The sequence below is a fragment of the Mytilus californianus genome, unplaced genomic scaffold (assembly GCF_021869535.1).
Source record: "Mytilus californianus isolate M0D057914Y unplaced genomic scaffold, xbMytCali1.0.p SCAF_5, whole genome shotgun sequence".
In the NCBI taxonomy this organism is placed as follows: Eukaryota; Metazoa; Mollusca; class Bivalvia; order Mytilida; family Mytilidae; genus Mytilus; species Mytilus californianus.
In genome coordinates, this window is record NW_026262701.1 from 36,203,708 (window position 1) to 36,211,449 (window position 7,742).

The window sequence follows — 7,742 nt, forward strand, 5'->3', positions numbered from 1 at the left end:
TCCTCAGATAAGTTTATAATTCCAAAACCAAATACAGAGTTGTATAAGTCTAGTTTCTCGTACAATGGACCAAAAGTATGGAATGCTCTTCCTAATTCAATTAAAAAATCAAACACAGTATTAGAATTTAAACATAACTACAAATCTATGTACTTTTAACATAACCATGATATTTGTACTGTAATGCCATATATAATAATTGTTTATTGTGTTTAAATTGTATTACATCTTTATTCATCATTATTATTGAATATGTATTGTTTATTTTTAATGTAATTATTATTGTATTAAGAGAGCCTTATTGAAAATTGGTGTAATCCAAATGAGTTACTCTCTCTAAATAAAGATATTATTATTATTATTATTATTATAATGTACAAGTACAGATGATGAAAAACGCACCATTTCACAAAGTGGGGAGACAAAACGACTGAAAGACGATTATCAAAGTTGCCTTTTTGGGGAGAGTATTATTGCTCACATACGTGTCAGTAAAAGCCCTAGGGTATTCGCAGTCTTATAAGGAGTTTTTATAACAAGTATACAAGTATGTATGTGAAAAAGGTGTTGAAAGTGTTGGTAATTTTTTGTGTGAATAAATTGAGATGTGAGATATATAACGCAAGGTGCATGGACGGGTATTTTTTTACTGCTAATTTGTAGTTTTAGTTAAGATTCGTTAGTCCCTTGAAATAGAAAGTTAATAGGTATATTTAGTATAGCAAGTATTAGGTCTATCAAATTATAACATCACATGTTCACAACAATAGCCAGATTTTATTTATCACAGTAGCATATATTGTGTCTCCTAGTACACATTTGTTAAAGTCTAAAATTCTTGTATTTCGGGAGAAAACTGAAACCATTATGAAATAAGGAGTTGTGGTATGATTGCCAATAAGACAATTTTCCACCAAAGACCAAATAATGTAGATGTTAGCTTGCTTACATTGCTACAAATTACCATTTAACTATGAACTATGAACTGCATATATTCAAAAAGATATTTTGTCACCAAATGCCTTATAAAATAGAACATCATCATATATACGCTAATATACATTTTGCTCCCTCGAAAAAATGACAGGAGCATCTTGTTTTACTCGTGTCCGTCCGACCGTCCATCCATTACTTGGTATATAAGGTTTGTACGACTAATAAGCTTTAATTTTTTTTTAAATTATGTACTTGATGTTACTGCATATACTAAAGGTGTTAATACCGTCAGGATTATTTTTTAAATGACAAATTGTTGAATATGGCATTTTGATAATAAATAAAGACACGCAGAGTGCAGACTCCGGTTTACTCCTCCCAAATGTATAATTTCAAGCTGGAACTTTTATGTTGCGCAGAGTGTCTTACTTTTAAAGAGGGTACATATTTATTCTCATTTTTTTTTTGTATAATTTTCCACGGATGACAGAATGTTGAACTTTGTCTTTTTAAGAGAAATTTTGCATACAGTTTACAAGGTTTGTCCGACTAACTACGCACACAACTCACACGTTTACACAATACAGAGTATACTATATTAATGCCTGTATCAATTCAGGAATATGACAGTTGTTTTTCATTCATTGTTGTGTTTGCGCTTTTTATTTTGCCAGTCGATAAGCATAAGGGACTTTCCGTTTTGAATTTTCCTTGGATTACGGCATTTTTGTTATTTTACTTTTTAGAATGTGTATTTAATCAGGATCTTTATTTTCTTAATAATTTTCACAACAGTATGTTTTACCTTTTTGAACGCTTCATAAAATGTGTCTTTAAGACAAAACTGTTTCAAATTGTTTTGTTTATCGTCCTGAACATGCATGAAATATTTGCCACTGAACTTTAAGCAACCATCAATCAATCCGTTTAAATTGTACTTCAACATCACTGTTTACTGAATCAAATTTTTGGAGCAATTTATTCATGCATGGATGCAGCGGTGGCATCACCATTACCAATATATATAAGAAGAAGTGGTATGAGTGCGAATGTGACAACTCTCCATCCAAGTCACAATTTGTAAAAGTAAACCATTATAGGTCAAAGTACGGCAAGTATGGTAAAAAAAATATAAAATATGATATTTTTCATAATGTTAACTAGATATGAAAATTAAGATATTATATGAATAACTAATTTGAATTCACGTGAATTTCACGTGTACAAAATTCATGTGATTTATACTATCAGATTATTACATGGCATTTTTCATATCAGATGTATTATCAGCCTAAGGTTCAATATCAGCCCAAGAGCCGAAGGCTCGAGGGCTGATAATACATCTGATATTAAAAATGACATGTTATGATCTTTTTATCATATAGCCTGGCATCCCAGCCCGATCTAGCTGCGCGTCGCCAGGACCCCAGGCTATTTATCATATGCTTCAACAATGCAGAAAAATAACAGTTTAATATATTGATCTTTTTAAGTGGTTCTCATGTAGAAGTTCAAAAAGTGAAAAGTTTACGGACGTCGGACGCCAAATGTAATACATTTGTATATCCGAATTGAAATCTTTCTATCTGTGCCTCAACATTTTTTTTTTTTTTTTTGCTTTTTACATGAGTTTAAATTAATTTTCGTGTTTCCTAATAATTGTTTTGTACCCTACTTTGTTATGTTTTTCACTGAAAACGTACCATTGAGGTGTATTTTCCGGAATTCACAGAGTAACGCCGGAATGCCATGCGATAACGTCACGGAAAGGCATGTGATAATAGCTGCAGACATGTGATAATTTTTTTCTTATCAGCCCGCTAAACACCATTTCCGAAAATATGGATTCACGTAAATTTACAGGGCTGATACATGTATGCATAAAACCACTTAAGTAGTACTAATTTATCGTAGGACATGAAGAAAAATCCGTCTGTTCGGAACAAATCTTAACTTAAGTAGTTTTATGCATATCAACCCAGTTCACGTGAGTTTCACGTTTAACCTCGTTTGAGGTGAAATTCGAGTGGATTTTACACGATAGTGAAATATTCCTGTGTCGAACGAAATAAATTAAATCAGTAGAAATTTATATTGAATAACTATAAAATTTACGAAAAACGACAGGCGAAATGAAACTAAAATAAACACCTGTCAGATCCCGACACATATTTTTTTTCAAAAACTCTGAGTAAGAATAATGCTTTTCTGTATTCAACAAAGTCACTGATACACGTTTTCGGTCAAGTTCTAAGCGTATTGATTGATCAACTTTGAAGCAATTTATCTAAAAAAAACAAGGGATGGTGACATTAGTATTTTTATACATGCATGCAATCAGTATACAATCCCGGATATTATGTTAGTCTTTAGTCTTTATCCGTATATAAGAAAATAGCCATACATTGAAAAATCTAAATAGATAAGTCGAAAAAAGACATTTTCCCTATATATCCATGTAAGCATGGTAAGTTCACGAAGGGTTAAAATTGGCCCTAAGATTTTGATGTTTTTTTTTAATCAGGCCATAATACTACAAATATCACATAGAAATAGTTATGATATTACTATTAATACAAAAAAAACTTCATTTTGGCACATCATATTAAATATGACGAAGTATTGACTCTTTAAGTATAATGCATTATATGTGTTGCAACGTCAGTTTTGGTCAAATTTTCAATAATTCTTAACATGTTTTAGCATAATTTACTTTGGCCGCCATCCAAGATCCAGAAAGTTTTGTGTCTAGGGATTCAATATCATCATTGGCAACTCTTGGTTACAGAACATTTTGAATCCTAGGTTGCAGCCAAGGGTTTTCTCAAGCTTATAGGTCAGGAAAATTCACAAAATCATCGTAAAAAACTATTTTGACAAAATATAAAAAAATGTGCTGATTTTGAAGCAAAAATTACATTCTTTTGAAGAGAATTCTTTTACCAAGGAAGTAAATCTTTTGAAAAAGATCCATTTAAGAACCAAATTCTGGTGATTTTGAAATTTTACGATAAAGTTGAAATTCAGGGCCATATTGGGCCTAAAGTGAACATTGTCTTATGTCCCCAAAATTGACGTTTTCCTATGAAAATTACAAGAAAACAAAAATGGTGACCCCCATTTTTTATTTCATATTCCGATGTAACTCGGATCAAAGTACAAGTGTGCAAAATAATTTAGAAATCGGGAGATACGCCATTCGGTATCGTGTTACTTGTGCCTTCAAATGTATTGTAAACTCCCGTGGGAAATTCCATGCATCTATTTTATTACCATCCAATGGTGTTTTGGTTTATAATATATCTTAACCATTTCCAAAGAAACATTTTATTCTCATAATTCTGTGAACATTCTTCTTATACTTTTCTGTATGAATAATTAGAGACAGTGGTATACGTCATTTAGACAGCAATCGCCAACGACACGAATAACTACTAGACTCTTAGAGGTCACAGTATATGGTTTTTAGTTTTATATCATCACATGAAGGATTCTGGGTTCATGTGATAGTAAAATGTGTTTTACCTAATCAAAAAACCGCTTCTTAAAAATTCAAGTGATATAAATTCAAGAAAATAGCTATTCAGAAATATTCTGCAAATGTATTCTAGTTTAACCCCACCATATTATGTATCTGCCTGTCCCAAGTCAGGAGCCTGAAATTTAGTGGTTGTCGTTTGTTGCAGTGGTACATATTTTTCTTCGTTCATTATTTTGCACATAAATTAGGCCGTTAGTTTTCTCGTTTGAATTGTTTTACATTTGTCATTTCGAGGCCTTTTATAGCTGACTATGCGGTATGGGCTTTGCTCATTGTTGAAGGCCGTAGGGTGACCTATAGTTGTTAATTTCTGTGTCATTTGGTCTCTTGTGGAAGCGTTAAAGGTCTGGAGCTGGCATGTCAGTAACTGCTGGTAGTCCTTTGTTCATTTATGTATCATTGTCATTTTGCTTAGTTTTCTTTTGTTACCTATTCTGACATCGGACTCGGACTTCTTTTAAACTGAGTGTTACTGTGCGTATTGCTATGTGTTTCTTTATTCTACATTGGCTAGAGGTATAGGGGGAGGGTTGAGATTATGCTCACAAAACATGTTTAACCCCGCCGCGTTTTTGCGCCTGTCCAAAGTCAGGAGCCTCTGGCCTTTGTTAGTCTTGTATGTTTTTTAATTTTAGTTCATTTATATGTTATGGAGTTTAGTGTGACGTCCATCTTCACTGAACTAGTACACAATTTTATTTAGGGGCTAGCTGAGGACCACCTCCGGGTACGGGATTTTCTCGCTGCGTTGAAGACCCATTGGTGGCCTTCGGCTGTTGTCTGCTCTTTGGTCGGGTTGTTGTCTCTTTGACATATTCCCCATTTCCATTCTCAATTTTATTAAAAATCCAAAAACAACCAGTACATAATATTGTTTCCAATGTTTTATAAAAAGAATGTACAAAATAAACAATAATTCACAAATCTATCTAGAAATTATGATATTTAGGAATAAAGAGGGGGGAAATTGAAAATTCTACCACCAGGAAAGCGTCTACCGCGTGGTTATGTCGGCTTAAGTATAAAAAAGGAGATGAGGGCAGGAGAAGAGGGGAATCTGAGAGGTAAATGAATCCATATTTTTGGTGTTTAATTCATGCAAAGCAATACGTTTTGTCATAAATAAAATAAAGATTGGTGACGTGCAATATAACTTGTTATGTGCTATAATATTGCCACGTTCTCAACACTCGAAACATGTGGGCGTTCGTCAAACAATTCTATAAGTTGGGTGGGAATATTTGACCAACATGGGAGGAGTAAGCAATTCAAATGATTGTTTTAACAGGTTAAGCGATAAACTTCATCTATCAATCACTTACTTATTTCTAATAACTAGTTGATTTGTGCATAGACGATAAATTAGAAGTGATTAATAATAAGAAATAGCGGTTAACCGATAAAATAGCGGTTAACCGATATATTAATAGCGATTAACCGATAAAAATATCGGTTAACCGATATATAAATAGCGATTAACCGATAAAAAAGCGGTTAACCGACATATATATAGCGGTTAATCGATAAAAATAGCGGTTAACCGACATATAAATAGCGATTAACCGATAAAAATACCTTTTGAACCAAATGGTACACCATAGTTCTTTACAATATACGTATACATGAACCATAGATGTATAAACCCATATATATACATCTATGCATGAACTGACGTTTGATAACGAAATAATCACCATATTCAAACTACCAGGGACACCATCAAATGTAAACTTAAAATATTTTTTTTTGCATCTTCAGAAAGAAGAATTATACAAAAATAACATGGGACATGGCGAAATAATGTCACTGCAATAATGAATTTTATAGGAATTTTTTACTACCACTCGTCATCATTGAATTTGGTTAAGTTATGTAGGAAAAACGTATCTTTTCATGGGCACTTTTCAAATCATAAGGGACACCACTTTAAAATAACATAAAATATTTTTTTTTACATCAAAATAAAGATAAATCTAATAACCTTTTCACCTGCCATGGCAATAGTTTATGATTGTACAAATAAAATGTTGACAAATCATTTTAAAGCAACTGTCATGTTTTTTCCGTAAACAACAATGTTAAATTTTATCAGTCCAAAAGTGCTCCCTTGTTGGTCACTGATAACGTTATCCCCGCTGAGCTGTCCCTGATTCTTGTGTATGATATAATTCCACCAATTTCAATTTTGAATTCATATTAAATAATAGAAAAATGGGTTTGAGCCTGATACTACTTTAACTCGGTTTGAGCCGACCTCCAAACGATCCCTGATTCTGTAATGAGGAGAACCCAAATTGCATCCATGCTTAAATTCACATCATTAAAAATCAAATAACAGATGTTTTGTTTTATTTTTCAAATATCTAGACTGACAATTTGATATTATTCAGATATGCTTACTATTCTTTTTTTTTTAAATGGATACTTGTTACATATATTTTATTTGCTCATTTTTAAAAGACGACTTTTTGTGGACGTCGCATGGCAACGTTTTCGTAGATTTTACTTTTTCCAGTGAATACTTCATCTGTTGATATACTGTGGACGTTTTGTGTACATTTAAATATATTTACTTATGCTGGAAGACGTGCATAATGTCAATTCATTAAAACACAAATTGTTTATTCTCTATTCTAAGAAAACTTGTAAGATTTCCGCTGCTATTTTTGCTAAATATGTGCAATTTGGGTACTGTGACTTATCCCCAAGTACCTATGAGGGTGTGGATGGGGGTTTACAGAATAGAGAAAAATGGATCAAAAAAAATAAATAGAGAATAATGAGGTTCTAAAACACAAAGAATAGAGAATAATGGGCAAAAAAATTAAAGAATAGAGAAAAATGGCCTAAAAAATTAAGGAATACAGAAATGAAGGACCCTCATCCAGACCCTCACCTACGATATACATGTGTCTCTGAGCATACTAAAGAAAACTTTCTTTTGTCGTATTTTAATACGGATAGTAAAATATTGGACAAAATAAGAGTTGGCGAATTCACCATAAAAACGAGTATTGAACATTCAGTGCTAGATAAGATAAGGTAACTTTATTTAATAGCACTGACAAATTAACACTAAATGGTTATGGCAACAAAATACAGACAAACTACAATAACATAAGTACAATGAGGGAGTGACAGTGGATAAATATGAAAAAAATATATACTGAAAATAAAAATTATTAAAAAAAAAAAGTAATCAAGTACCATTTAATAATGAGTTTCTCACCAACAAGCATTCATTCAAATAGTTCACAACAATTTT